The sequence below is a fragment of the Sarcophilus harrisii genome, chromosome 3 (genome assembly GCF_902635505.1).
Source record: "Sarcophilus harrisii chromosome 3, mSarHar1.11, whole genome shotgun sequence".
Classification (NCBI taxonomy): domain Eukaryota; kingdom Metazoa; phylum Chordata; class Mammalia; order Dasyuromorphia; family Dasyuridae; genus Sarcophilus; species Sarcophilus harrisii.
This window is the reverse complement of record NC_045428.1, coordinates 203096509-203111390: the sequence shown is the minus strand read 5'-3', so window position 1 is coordinate 203111390 and position 14882 is coordinate 203096509. Positions and strand designations below refer to the sequence as shown.

The 14882-nt window shown below is 33.6% G+C and overlaps 1 long non-coding RNA gene across 1 annotated transcript in view; it reads left to right on the top strand.

Annotated features, from left to right (window-relative positions):
• The window catches only part of LOC116422310, a 129262-nt gene that overhangs the window by 100319 nt on the left and 14061 nt on the right, over positions 1-14882 (top strand). The window contains exon 2 of the long non-coding RNA XR_004232900.1: positions 14015-14169. This is a non-coding gene — a long non-coding RNA (uncharacterized LOC116422310). The remainder of the gene's footprint in view (positions 1-14014; positions 14170-14882) is intronic.

Here is a 14882-nt window from a genome sequence, read left to right as displayed (position 1 = left end):
CTGAGATTAAAGTTGAATTATGAAGTGATCATTCACTGTGTAGGCTCTCATGACAAGTTTACATTCTGATGTGGTGAAACTCCATCTCCCACAGTTATCAAGAAGAAATGTGGAAATTAAATAGTCTCATGAACACATACAACACTGACTTGGTATTTTTCCCCCTTGAATTAAAAAAATGTAAACTATTTTAAAATTATAGTCTGTTTTATTTTTTCAATAGAAGATAGTTTAATGGGTCACTTATATTTATAGTGTATGTTGTGACAAGCATATGAAATGCCTATATATGTATTTACATGGAACTGTAGACCCAGTTTAAAATGAAATTTTCATAAGATCTGACTGTTGATGATGATGGGGATTTAGAAGAGGTGCAGGGATACCAAGTTCAGAGTGCTGGATCTAGGCCTCTATGGATGTGTCTGCAATCAACCAGAGCAAGCTGACGAACAGTCTGGCATACAATTTAGGTCAGTGCTGGTGAATAAAACTTCAAGGTCAAATGACCAGATGGAACATCCTTTGAAATGTGTGAGTACAACAGTTGCTAGCCCTAATATAGAGAAAAAAACTTGTTTACCCAATTTTAGGATGTGTTGTGCAAGTTGATTGATCTTGTAAATCTAGGTATATGCTAGTAAGTGTCTAGCTCTCTTAAAAAAAATACCAATAACATACTTTTAATTTTTATCTCCATTATTGCAATTTTCTTCATCACTTTCTTAAGTAGACAGTCAAAACTGGATTTATAGCTTTTGCCAATTTCTGAGGTCTATTTGAAAATTTAATAATAAGCTTTCAAAAGCTGCTTTAAATGGGCTCCAGCACAGCCCTGCTTAAAAACAAACCTGAAAGCCTAGAGAAAAGGATTGAACTTAACTTTAAAAAACCTGAAAATCTTACTATTCTTATTAGATATTCTTACTAGATTTTATTTTTTATGGGATATACAAGGTAGTAAATTTAGAAAATTTAATAAAAGCATACCTTGCTTGAATGTATTTACATAAAAGACTGTATAATCTCTAAAAACAAGAATATTTAGTTGTTTTGATACAAGGACAGCACTATATACTTTTTTGCTTCATATGCAAAATGACTTATTAAAAGTGTTAATGCTTTAAAATTCATTAATTATGGACATGTGAGAAGCTGAATATTTGCTACATTTTATAAAAAAAGTATACTTTATTTTTATAATGAAGAAAACAACTTTTAGAGTCCTTAAACAACAATGATAATATAAACAATCTTTCACTTGAGAACACTAGGTGTATATAAAAAGGTCAGTTAGTGGCCAACCCAATGCTATTAGATATATGATGGTGGTTCCTTGAGGCCCAAAGAGTAGAAAGCATTCTTTTAAGTCATAATCTCCTTTTTTCAGGTACTATAGCCTCGAGAGTTGAATCCCTTTTTAGGTGAGTAATGGATTGGAAAGATCACTGTATGTGGAATCTTGAGTTCAAATATGGACTCAATCTTTCATAATTTGTACATTAGAAAAATCACTTAAACTCCTCTGAGTCTCATTTTTCTCATCAGTAAAATGAGCAACTTGTATTGGATAACTTCAAAAATCTATTTTAGTTCTGAAGTTATTATTCTATGGGAAATATTGTTGAGTCAAATACAATTTTCTGGACTATCCCAGGAATTTGCCCACCATATACAATGTGTTTTTCAAAGTAAAATGTATTCTGAATTTCAAACTACCTTTCCAATTGAACTTTTAGAACAGAGATGCTTTATTCATTGTACATGGCTTATCAATCAATAAGTATTTATTAATCACTGACAATGTGCCCAGCATCATACTAAGGCATGGTGATATAAAGACAAAAGTAGAATAGTCTAAAGAACTCAAGGAGCTTATATCTTACCATAATTATTATGATACAAGCAAAAACCTTCAAACAAATTCTATTTTTATTTATTATGAAATCTGCTAACTGTTTATGGAAGAACTACTTCCCATGTGCTATAGTGAAGCAAAGGATTTTTTCTATATATGCTATTTCAAATCATTCCTTCAGATATTTTACCTATTACTAGATCAAAAAAGTTAGATTGGGAAAGAGTATGTCATCTGGTCAATGCTTAGAATATTAATTCACTTATTCAATTATATGACTACCTTCTATATATTCCTGTTGTTGTTTTTTTGAGCTGTTCTTTTTTTGTGGAACTATCATTTTTAGTTTAATATTATTTTATTTTCCAGTTATTTGTAAAGATACTTTTCAACATTCATTATTGTAGGATTTTGAATTCCAACTTTTCCCACCCTCCTTGTCTTCCCCCCTGTCCAATTCAGCAAACAAACTGAAATAGGTTATGTGTTGCTCTTAAACAGTTTATGTGGAAGATAACTAGAGAAAAGACACAGACTTTACTCCAGGAACTTAAAGTTTAATTGAAGAGAGAAGAATATCACATGTAAAAAACCAACAGCAAAGAGCCATGTATACAAACACACATATTTCATATATGTTTTTGTATGGTTGGATACATATATAGATGTATAGATGTATATTTATACTAAAATGATCACTTACGTACATATTTGTATCAAAATAATTTCTTCCTTTCTTTGATAAATCATTCTCTGTTTTGCTATTAAAGTGATAATCCTAAAGCACAAGTCTGTCAATGGCATGCCCTTATTCAAAAAGCTCCAGTGGTTTCCTATCAAGGATAAAATATAAACTCCCTTGTTTAGTGATTCAAGACCTCCACAGTCTGATTCTAGTGTACTCTCTATAGATAGACCCATGACATATTACTCGCCTTCATGCATTCTCTATTTCAGACAAATGGTCTACTAATGTATAACATTGTATTACCTATTTCTGGCCCATTGTACATATTGTCCACCCATTCCTAAACTGCATTCTCTCCTGACCTCTGTCTTGTACAATTTATAATTCCCTTCTGAGTTCCATTCAAGTATCACTATCTGCCCCAAAAGTGCACCCCAGAAATCACTTTGTATTTACTTCATACATATTCTACACTTACTTGTATGTGTTGTTTGCATTGATAGATTATAAGCTCCTTGAGAACAGGGACTTTTCCTATTTTCGTCTTTATACTTTCAGCACTTAGTGCAGTAGCTGACATGTAATAAGCAGTTCATAAATACTTGCTAAATGATTAATTGTTTAGCCCAAAGGAAGTAAATTATAGACTGCTAAAATGATATAATATGGGATCAGATTATTAAAATGCTTAGCAACTATGAAGAGTTTAAACTTGTAGTAAAAGGCAAGTAGAATTTTAGGTAGCAGGAAAGACATGCGGAAAAAAACCCATTATTTAAGATTTGTTGTATTTTGCAAGATAGATTGAAGTGGGGAAAGATGTTCAGAGGCAGTCCAGCTCAAAGGTATGGTATTATGGTAATTCAAGCATGAGGTGAAGAGTCTAGATTGAAAAAAAAGGGAAATAGGAAGATATGAAAGATATTTCAAAGAAAGAATTGATAGGTTTTATTGTAGCCTAAACGTATAGATTGAAGGAGAATCAAAGATAACTAAATTCTTAAACCCAAGTGATAATGGTCAAAGCAACAAACTCATTATTCTTAAAAGAAGATGAGATGTAAATATACAAATGACTTTTTAAAAGAAATACATAATGTATCTGTATAGAAAAATGAGAAGCAGAGTTAAGATATAGTACAGACAGAAGAATCCTGAGTGTGAATTTTACCTTGGCACTTACTGCCTCTGTGTCTTTGGACAAGTAACTAACTTTTAGGGATGTCAGTTTCCTCATCTGTAAAAAAAAAATGGGGGATAGAGTTAACCTACATAAACTTCCAGTTACTTAAGCTCTAATCATGGAGAAGAAAATAGCAAAGAACTCCAGGATATTGTCAAGAAAATTCAGAAATGACTAAACAATAAACGCTCCAATCATATGAGCCTCCCATACAATATTTTTTGTATCTAAATGAAAGAAGAAACCAAAGGCTGCATAATAGCTAACTCCTGTGATTAGTCGAATTTACTATCTTTTCATGGATAGAATTGAATATAGACAGAATATTAAGCAGAGAGAAAGGATTTGGTACTGCCTCACAGGCAGAAAGAAAAATAAACATTTGTTCCAAAGCATTCTCTGTTGATGCAGGCAAAGGTTACAGCAACAAGACTGTTTTCCAACAAAGTGTGAATCCCATTAAGGCTAAAGTGTTATCACATCTTTACACACTAGCTGGAGCCAATTTAGGACTTGATCAAGCTACCTCTTGAGGTTCGTAGCTCTGATCTATGGAAACATGCCAAAATGGTGAAGCCATTAAAAAAAGAGTCTTCATGCAAGAAGTCTATGTTTAAAAGTGTAGCTTTGGGGAAGATTTTGAGCTGGCACAAGCTTAACTAAAGAGCCAAACAGAGAGAACTTCAGAGCCCAAAGAAAGGACTCTGTATCACTTTCCCTATTTCTTGCTCTCTCACTCTTTCCCCAAAGCTATGAGTGAAAGGAAAACCATTTGCAAAATTTTGCAAGGGAGTTTCAAATTTAAACATTTTTCCCCTTTAAAAATAAATTAAATGAAAACTACAAATATAAAACACATGGAAACTCTCAATATCCTAATCTCATGACTGGTACCCAGGTGATATATTAACTTTAATTTTGTAGCCAAATAAAAGTTGATTGCACTTTTCAACTATTCATTTTAAAGTTATTGCTAATCAAAACATTTGTATTTTTTATGGATCAATATCTGTTGATTTTTCTCTGTTGCCAGATTTATTCATTAACTAGAACCAAATCAAGTATTAAAATAAGGTCATATATTCTCATAAACAGAATTCCAAATATACTGACATATAGTAGGATATGCTTATATCAGCACTATTAATATTGTGAAAGTCATGTGGGGTTCCAATTGTGTTAGTTGATAAGATCAGCCAAATGAAGAAATGTATTTGCTGTCATTTTTGTTAACGGCATAAAACTTTCAATTGTTAAATTTAGATTTATGAATTAAATGCGTTCTGAATGTGTATGATTATTGCCCTGTTATGCATTGAACATAAATAGCATTTGTATCCTGAGGTAAAAACAATCTGATTCCTAGCCTCCCAAAGCAGCACCAGCTTGCCAAGAATGAGGAAATAAAAAAAAAAACCCACTGGTAATAGCATTCAGTTGCTCACACTTGAATTAAGACGACTGTGGTTTAGAAATTTCCCTTATTTTAATTACAGCAAGTAAACTATTTTGCCAACTCTCTTTGGGCAGCTCAATTTACATCATAGCTGTCTGGGTTTAAAATGAAGTTGTCAAGAGTTCTAGGTTGAAATTGTTTTTATGGCAAGAATGTTTATTGTAATATGTCTCCAAAAATCATGAAGAGTCAGTTTGGAAAAACAATGTCTTCTAGCTGAACATGGTGTAAAAATGCCTTAATGGACCCAAAGAAGATCTAAATAAAAAATTCTGCATCCTCAACTTTGCTGAAGATAGTTCACAAAGTATCCAAGATGCCTCTGAATGTATGCTGTTGTCAAAGGATATAGGCAATTTCAATAAGTACAATATATACTATGGTTTTAGGGCTCAACACCTGGACTAACACATTTTTCATTAAAGTACTCCCTTAAATGTTTATATAACTACCAGGAGAGTTTGTTGATACTTAACAAAAATTCTGTTTGACAGGTTGCCCTTTCCTGCAATTAAAAAACAATAAAATTTAGAACTTTATATACATTTCAGCCTAAAATGTACTGCTGCAGCTGGATTGCTGGAGCATGTGTAGAGCACCTATTCCAGAATGTTAGTAATAAAAATTGTTCCCTCTCTAAATTATCTAGACATCAATAGATTTAACCTTTGAGAAATGTCACGAATCCTTTCCAAAATGCCACCTTTTGAAGTATTCATGCAACCAAATATCTATTCCCAATAACTAGAATCACAATAAACTGTCTGGAGCAGATACTATTCTTTACTTTCATCACACCCCTTGCTTTCTAATTAACCCATTTTAGCTAATAATGATGCAACGCTTAGTGCCATAGAACCAGACAGAGAAAAAAACAAATATAACAGCAACCACAATAACAACAAAAATCAGCCTGTTGGTTATTTATCTAACCTGTCCATAGCAGATATTTTAAAAAATATTAGAAATTGGTAAGGGTAGGATAGACTGAAGGTATATACATTAACGAACAAAAAATAATTTTAATAAGATAGATGGTGGGGGCAGAAAAAAAATTAAAAGAGACACAAAATGACACAAACCTAACTATTGGGACATTTTGTAAAAGGGCTAGGTATACTTATATGCCTTAAAAAATGCTGAGGGAATCACTGTGTTATCACCATATACTAATTTCTGTTCATACTACTGGGTTTAGACCATGAAAGTTAAAAAAATACCTAAATCTTGTTTCATGTACTCTGGTTTAAAAAACAGCATGATAGAGTATATCTTAGACTATTATCAAAAATGTCTCAGAAATAAGAAGCTCAGACTCTTAAAAGTTTACTGGAGCAAAAATCATTTGTATGAGACAATGATTTCCTGACAATTCTAGAAAAAAAAAGAGACATCTAGGATAGATGATTTTTATGCTGTATGCCTTACTATTATGGATATTACGTGTCAGGGATGAGGGACACTAGGAAGAATGGGGAATGTGGCTAATATGAGTTTCTCATGTTTGTTTAAATTTTGTTCTCAAGCAACAACCTGACAAAAACCAATTGTATCCCCTCATAGTCCCCTTAACTCATACATCCCATTCCCCACCTTTGCTATTCAAACCTCTATAAGAATAGACACACACAGATAGACACATACTCACACACTCCCCCCCAACAGCTTGGGAGATGATAGAAGGTAAAAGTATATAGAAGAGACTTTTCTCTTTCCCCTATAAGGTTAATAGCATTTCTTTTCCCTTGTTAACCCATAATACAAAGACTAGAAATTTCATTTTGCCTTCCATTTTGCCTTCCAGATTTGGAATGAAATTTTGGGCAATGTATAATTATAGGTATATTTAAATGCTACAATAACAGCAATCAAAAGAACCTGGAATTGTCTTGAAGTTTTGTCACTAATGACAGACATATTACTTCTCTGTGAATGAAGAAAAAGAAATGAATTGATTCTTTTAAAAAAGAATATTTATCAAAATGTTTTGATAAATGTTTCAATATGCAATGATTGTTATTTTTTTTACCCAACTAATTCAATGTATGGTTCTATGTTTCCTGAGTGTGGTACAGTAGCCCTTCTACCTTTTCTTGGAGTTTTTAAAAGCATTTAGGTATCAGCTTCATTTATGATGTCATTAAGTACTCAGAGCTTTAGTTTGACTTTTTATGATGCAAATCCAAATCTAAAGAGAGCCCAGGGAGCTTTGAAGTGCTACTGAGCCCAGTTGTTGGTTCTGACAAACCAAGGAATATGACAGCATTCAAAATGGTCTCCCACCAACTGTGTCCCCATTCTGTTCACTAGTACTTTATGAGTCTCCAGACTGTGTTAAATGTTTTTTTTTTTTCCCCTTCTCTGAAATCAGCAATGCTATGCTGCATTAACTGGCTTCTGGTTTGGCATTCTGGTTATCAATAAAAGTTTTAAAGGCACACGCCACTTGTGGTACCAACACACATTATAGCAAGAAGGAAAAGAATATAGAAATTTCAATATAATGCTAAGAACTTAGTAAAAAAAAAACAATAATACAAATATTGAGATTATTTTTATTCTTAAAGGTTAGAATGTTATTTTGTTTGTTCTAAGGCATACAAGTACAACTTTACCAGGTGACTCAGATTTCACACCTTACTTCATGGTGTTTGGATAAAAGTCATGGTTACCTATTGACTTTTGCTTTGAAGTCACAGGATTAAGCAGAGATAAACATTTAGAATTAGTCAGCTTTTCAGCTAAGAAAAGCTAAAACATGTCTAACAACTAGCTACAACTTCAATTCAGAAGAACCTTGATGGAAGCAAAGAGCAGCATGATGCCCGATTGCATTGTCAAGCCCTTCAACAAGGAGACAGACTTCTAATAAAGAGCCTTGATGTTCAAAAGACACACAAGTTAGATGACTAATGGAAAGCTTCTTCACACCTATCTTTAGAAAGACTAAGCATCTTTCTGTGTTAGAGAATATTAGTCAATAAGAGACCAATTCTGGGAGTGTGTACTTTGGAGTCTGTTGCCAACTCCATTAAGAAACAATTCATTATAACTTCATGTTGGAATCTTTACAAAGTGTTAAGCCATTAGAGTTGATAGAGACAATAATTATCTAATTTATCATGGTTCAATATGATTGATTTGATCTTAGAAGGAGATATTTTGGGCCAGAACTTGAAACAAGGTACTAAGTACAACTAATAGAAACAATGCTTGTGTTCACACCTTTAGAGAGCTCATAGAAGCAAGAAATATTTAAGTACTCATTGGAGTTCACATGTTTTGGAGATTTCAGGGTTTAGAAAGAGATATCGGAATTCACACCTCCCTTGAAGTTCTTAGAGCCAGAGAGCATGCTGGGAGATATCCCACAATCCCACTCTCGGAGAAGTAGCATAAATACAGTTCCAGTGAGCAATTCGAGAGAGTTATTTGGGAACATTCCCAGGGGTTAGAGAGGAGCACTCTGGGAGGAAGCTCACAAGCCCTATCTTCGAGGCAAGAGATTCATTGCATCCTCCACCTTGGTGCTGGCTGGAGGCTGAAGAAAGCAGAGGCAGAAGCCAAGGACAAAGCTGCAAGAGCTCTTGGAACCAAGCAGAGAGATAGGCCTGAGCTAACTGGGCTATCTTGAACGACACAATAAAAGATCTGAACTTTTATCAGCTGGCTGCAATTATGGAGTAATTATTTACTTGTAACTGAAACTAAGGCTGCCTCTAGAAAACCCCACCAAGAAACCTGCTTTCTCCCGGAGAGAACCATTATATTTTAAAGAAGAAAAAACACCAACAACTTCTTTCTTGTAGCAGAGTTAGTTGGGGTCCCCAAAGAACAGTTGCAGATAAATGATGCATATTTGCCTAGGCAGACAGTAAATAAAAGTGTTATTCCTCAGTTAAATAAAAATTACAAAAAACCCCTGCCTAAATACTGATTTAGAAAGTGACATTTTTAGAAAGTGATATTTTCCAAGAAGGAGACTATTTACCATGACCAAATATCTTGACCTGGGTCCAGTACCAATAAGGAAAATGGATTGAACTCAAAGGCAGCATCCTTTCTAACTTCAGTCACTGAAACTTCTTGGGCACAAATATATCTCATAAGAGACTTGTAACATAAGTAACTAGCCCATGCTTTCCACAAATTCAGATTTAATAATGTTGGAGTATAATTAGTTCTAATGAAGACTCTTTAATACTTAAACAAGTAATTATTTTATAGTTTTTTGACATATCATAGATTAATAACAATGATATAATAATTATATAGCATTGAAAGTCTAAATAATAAAATAATATATATACCATAATAATAATACAAATTAAGTGTATAATTCTACTAATTCAGTGTCTGAAAACTTTAAGTGCTATATAAATGGCAGGTATAATAATAACTATTATAAATAACTATTAATAATATTACTATTAAGAACTATAAATAGTGTTTATGAGGCAGTTAAAGTTTGCAGATTACTTGGCAAATATTCTTGTTTTATCTTCACGATAAACCTGGGAGGCAGATATATTATTGACCCCATTTTATAGAAAAGGAAACTGAGGTATAGAGTAAATGATTTACAGAGGGTGAGATAGTTTACTTACATAACTTACAATAAATCTGCATCTCAGGCACTTTTTGAAGTCAAGTCTTCCTTATTCCAAGTTCAATTTTTTATCTTGCTATATCACCTAGCTGCTTCTAGTAGATATTGTTTGCTGCTAGGCTTATGTTTGCATGCAGTATATGAATATGCATGTCCTGCTGATATAGGAATGTAACATGTCTGCTTATAATTTAGACATATAATCCATGAGGTACCCTGTCAAGCAATGCTGTATATTATGTACCTTTCTTTTTTTCTTTAAAGTTTTGAGTTCCAAATTCTATCCCTCCTCCTTCCCTCCCTTTCCTCCCTCCCTGAGATGATAAGCAATCAAATATAAATTATATATGTATTGCATCTTCTGTTGATATTCTTTTGTTCTTAATGGCATTCTGAGATGATTACTTGGGACACATGGTGATTATTTGTTCGACCCTGCCTTTGAAAGGAACTGGAAGGTAGAAAAAAAGCCAAGCAAGCAAGCAAGAAATAAGGAAGTAAGCAGGGAAGAACAAAGACTTGCTTCCTGATTGGGGGAGAAAAATGGTGGAGGCTGGAGATAGTATAATCTCAGCTTGAGTCTAGGTGATTGAACTGAGAATCACCTGTTATTGTGCTCCCCAGTAACAGAGAAAGAAAATGAATATAGAATAAAATCCCAGAACCAAAACTGAAAACATGCAAGATACAGTAATGGGACTGTAATAATACTAGGTTTCATTTATTTTCCTCTCGGTTTTTTGGGAATGCAAAGACCCTATCACTAGTTATCCAGTCAATTCCAATGTTCATTCCCCAGTGAAAACTGGATGGAAGGAAATCCTATGATATTGTTTGTTAAATGAGAACCTAAAGTGAGCACTCCTTTAGTTTAGGCTCAATGTTGGAACAAAAACGAGACACTCATAAGTGATTGAATAGTTTAAAAAAGGACACTTGCTTAGCCCTAATATTGTAAGGATGTGTGCAACAAAGATATAATAACAAAACTGCAGTAAATGTCTTCTGCCTCTCCCCTACATATGGAAATGAGACTGTTCAACAGGCTGGGTTTCTTGATTTGAATGGACTTCCCACACCCAAATCTAAAGGGGAACTATCCCCTGTGAATGACATTCTATGTTTTTTAGGCAATGGGGAACACACAGTGACAGAGGCCATCAGAGTTACCTGATGCAGCTGTCTCTTCCCTATCCCAACTCCAGCCCTTACTTCCACACACTTGCCAATCAAGTGTCAGCTTTGTCACTTTCTGGAGGAAAAAATCTAAGCTATATAGCATAAAGAGAAGAAGGAAGAAAAATTCTGAAAGATAATGGTTCCTTGATATTGTTTCTCTTTTCCCTTCTCTCCCTCTCCTTGTAGCTGTAGACTATGGCAGATTTTAAAACTGTAAAACCATAAAAGTTACTTTTTAAACATTTTCTTATTACATGTGCATCCAAGTAGTCATTTGCATTTGATCTCTTTGAGCTTACTTGTATATTAATAGTAATAATGGGAACTAAAGGAGGAGAAAATCCCAGGAGAGAAATAGATTTAAAGTATTGGGTTTCATTCCTTTGGAACCCAAATCAATACTGCCTGAGCAAGGCTTCTGACAAGGGAATCAAAGAGCAAAACCTTTAGAGAGAAGACGAGTTGCTTGGGGAGAAAGAGTGCAAGACTAAGGAGTAGATCTCAGCACATATGAATCCAGTATCCCCAGAAGATGAACCATAAGGTTCTTGACACCTCTTCCCATTGTCCTGAAAGCCCATGCTAGATCTATCAGGAAAGATCATCCATCTAAATTGGAGGCGCCATTAAGGAAGCCTAGAGTACAAGAGTAAATCCCCAACACCAAACAAGCAATAAAAAAGATAGGAAAAAATTGTATGTGCATTTCCCTTGAGTCCCTAGCTTGGTTTGGTAGAAGGCTATCTCCTCGTTGTGCTCATCATCACCACCTGGTGGTTACATAAATACAATTGGCTATATCTTGATAGGCATAAAAATTGAAATAAGCATATCTGGCAGATATTGCAAATTAGGTTGACAGACAAATTAAATAATATTATAAAGTTTATAGTATCATGTCTAAAAAACAGTGTATACACTTAATTAAAAAGAAACTGTATTGATAAACAATACTAACCATCATCTGAGCCTTTGGTGAGTTATAAGCTTTTTGCTAGTGGAGGGTCTTGCCTCGATATTGATGTGTACTGAGGGATCAGGGTGGTGGTTGTTAGAGGTTGGGGAAATTGTAGGACAACATTAAAGTTTGCCTCTTTGACTCTTCCTTTCATTTGAGCACTTGAACCATTGCAGGGTTATTAATTATCCTGATTTCAATATTGTTGTGTCTCAGAGAATAGGGAGAAGATTAGGGGAATAGTCAGTGAATGGAGCAGCCAGAACATAACATCTATTGATTAAGTGCATTGTCTTTGTCTTTTACCTGCATAGTTCCTAGCATACCAAAACGATCACAATAGCAACATCAAATATCACCGATCACAGAAAATCAAAACATCTAATAATAATGAAAAAAATTGAAATATTGTGAGAATTACCAACATATGACAGAGAGACACAATTTGAGAACAGGCTGTTAGAAAAATGGTGTCAATAGACTCAGAGACACCACAAACCTTCAATTTGTAAAAAAATATATAATATCTACAAAGGTGCAATAAAGTGAAGCACAATAAAATGAGGGATGCTTGTGAGGGTAGGAAGGAAGATTATTTCTGACTGGGCAGAATAATTGAAAGGGTCACATTGAATGGAATCCCCCTCTTGTGAGGGGGAGTAGATTGAAGGTTGAGGGGGAGAAGGTTGAAGAAATATTGTGAATAACAGCAGAGGTGGGAAACTAGAGAATTCTCTGGAGAGACTGAGTCGTCTAATTTTGAATAGGAAGATCAAGAAGGGGAGTAACAAGAGACAATACTAGAAGTTACATGGGATCAGTTTATAGATGATATTGAATGTCAGACCAAGAAGTATGAACTTAATTCTGCAAATGATAGCCCTTAATGATTTTGGAGTAGAGATATTGAATGGTCACAATGCTGCTTTAGTAAAGTAACTCTAACAGCAACAAATGAGAAGAAGGAAAGAGACAACACCTGCAACACAGAGACCAGTATGTAAACTCTTTTAATAGTCCAACAGAGAGTTGGACTATTATGAGATCATAGGTTAGGACAGCCCAATTGGAAAATAAGCTAGCTCTGCAATTTTAGGTATTATTATTAATGGATACATTTTTAAAACAATGCAAAAATTTAAGGCAATGTAAAATTTTAACAGAAGAGATTTCAAACAATGTATTTTTCTAATCTATGTCAGGCATAACAGTATATCAAACTTTCTATCAGTTATTAAATAGTGAAGATTGTGTTTTGTAGGACAAAGTTCACGGATTATAGCAATACTATTATTTTATATGCTTTCAATATATGAATTATTAAAAGTAAGTTACAAGATCATTATGTTGATAACTTCAAAATGAAAGTAGGGAGAGGGCTGTCTCCACTTTGTGAAGTTATTTAGGGTTTAATATTCCCTTTGGGAAATCAACAGGGATCTTAGGAATTATTTATATACACCAAGTCAAGTGTGGTTTAAATAAAGGCAGTTCATTGCTATAGCTTTGTGGATTTTTTCTGCAATGTGATGACCTATCTATTGAATAAAGGGAAATAATAATAAATCAGCTGACAGAAATATGGTTTCTGCAAATTATTTGATCATTATACTTATACATATTAACTTTTGTTATTGTTTTCTAAAAAAATACAGACTCATGTATATTGGTTTCTAGTATGCCATTCAACTCACATAGATTAATATTTGGGTATAGCAAGGTAAAAAAAAACATTATTATTTAAAAACATCTTTCAGATGTATGCTTTGGGAATTTTATCTTGAAGTGAATCGTGTACATGGGTGCCCAGGCACTTAAAAATATTTAATCTTTAATATTTTTTTAGAAAACTTAACGAGCTAAAAAATTAGTCAATTAGCTAAAATATCTGAAAGCATGAAAAGGACCCTTGCTTTTAAGAAGCCAAAGGAAACTATGCATAATTTAAATGGACTGAAACCTTCTCATGCATATACTTGCATTTTAGGACCAGACAATGTTGGGCAACTGTAAGATAAAAAATAAAATCAAGAAAATAAAGGTTTTGCAAACAGTATTGATATTTGTTTTATTGTATCCTGAGGGCTCTATGCTAAATGAATAGCCAAGAATCAAGGTCAAGAGAGAAGGAAAACAAATGGGGGAAAAATGATTAAAGGAAGGCACTTAACTCCTGGGAGGCAGCACAAAGAACTCTATAGAAAGGAAACAGTCTACAGAAAGCACTTTCACTTCAAGGTAAGCCATACTAATTTTCAATACCTCTTTCAACATTTTCCCCAGTTTCTCTGTCTTTTTAGATAGGTATGTCTCATTGTAAAACAATTATATACTTTAGATTTGAAGATGAAAGGAATCTTTGGGGTTTTACAATCCAGAGACATAAACCACAATTACACTACAGAGGAAAATCTGAACCAAATGAAAATGTAATTGCGAGATATTTAATAAAGTAAGTTAAAAAATGCAGTAGAATATGGCTAATGTTAATATGTGCTTTTCTAAGTCAATATGTGCCAGCAGGGATCCTATATAGGGTTTAATGATTTCAATTTTATTGATTTTTAATGTTATTGATTGTCTATTGCTATTGCTTTCAAATAAATTAAGGCCCCAAAAGAAAAGATGATTTGTCCAAAGTCACAAAGCTAAGTGGTAAAACAAGTAATCAAACCTAGGTTTTCTGAATACAAGACCACTCTTTTCTACCACATCATGGAAATTACCACGTATGGAATATTTGACAATTGGCATCATATAGACATTCTGGTCCTTTAGCACAACATCAGGCTTACTTATTTTTCAATTTTACTTTTTAAAAATGTATGTGTCCCAGAAAGAACTTAGTCATTTGGGGTTTCTTTTTGTCAGAAAAAGAAAATTCTGAGCAGTGATCCAACTTCATCACTAAAAATAAATACAAAATACTATATGTGATTTTACTTTGTATA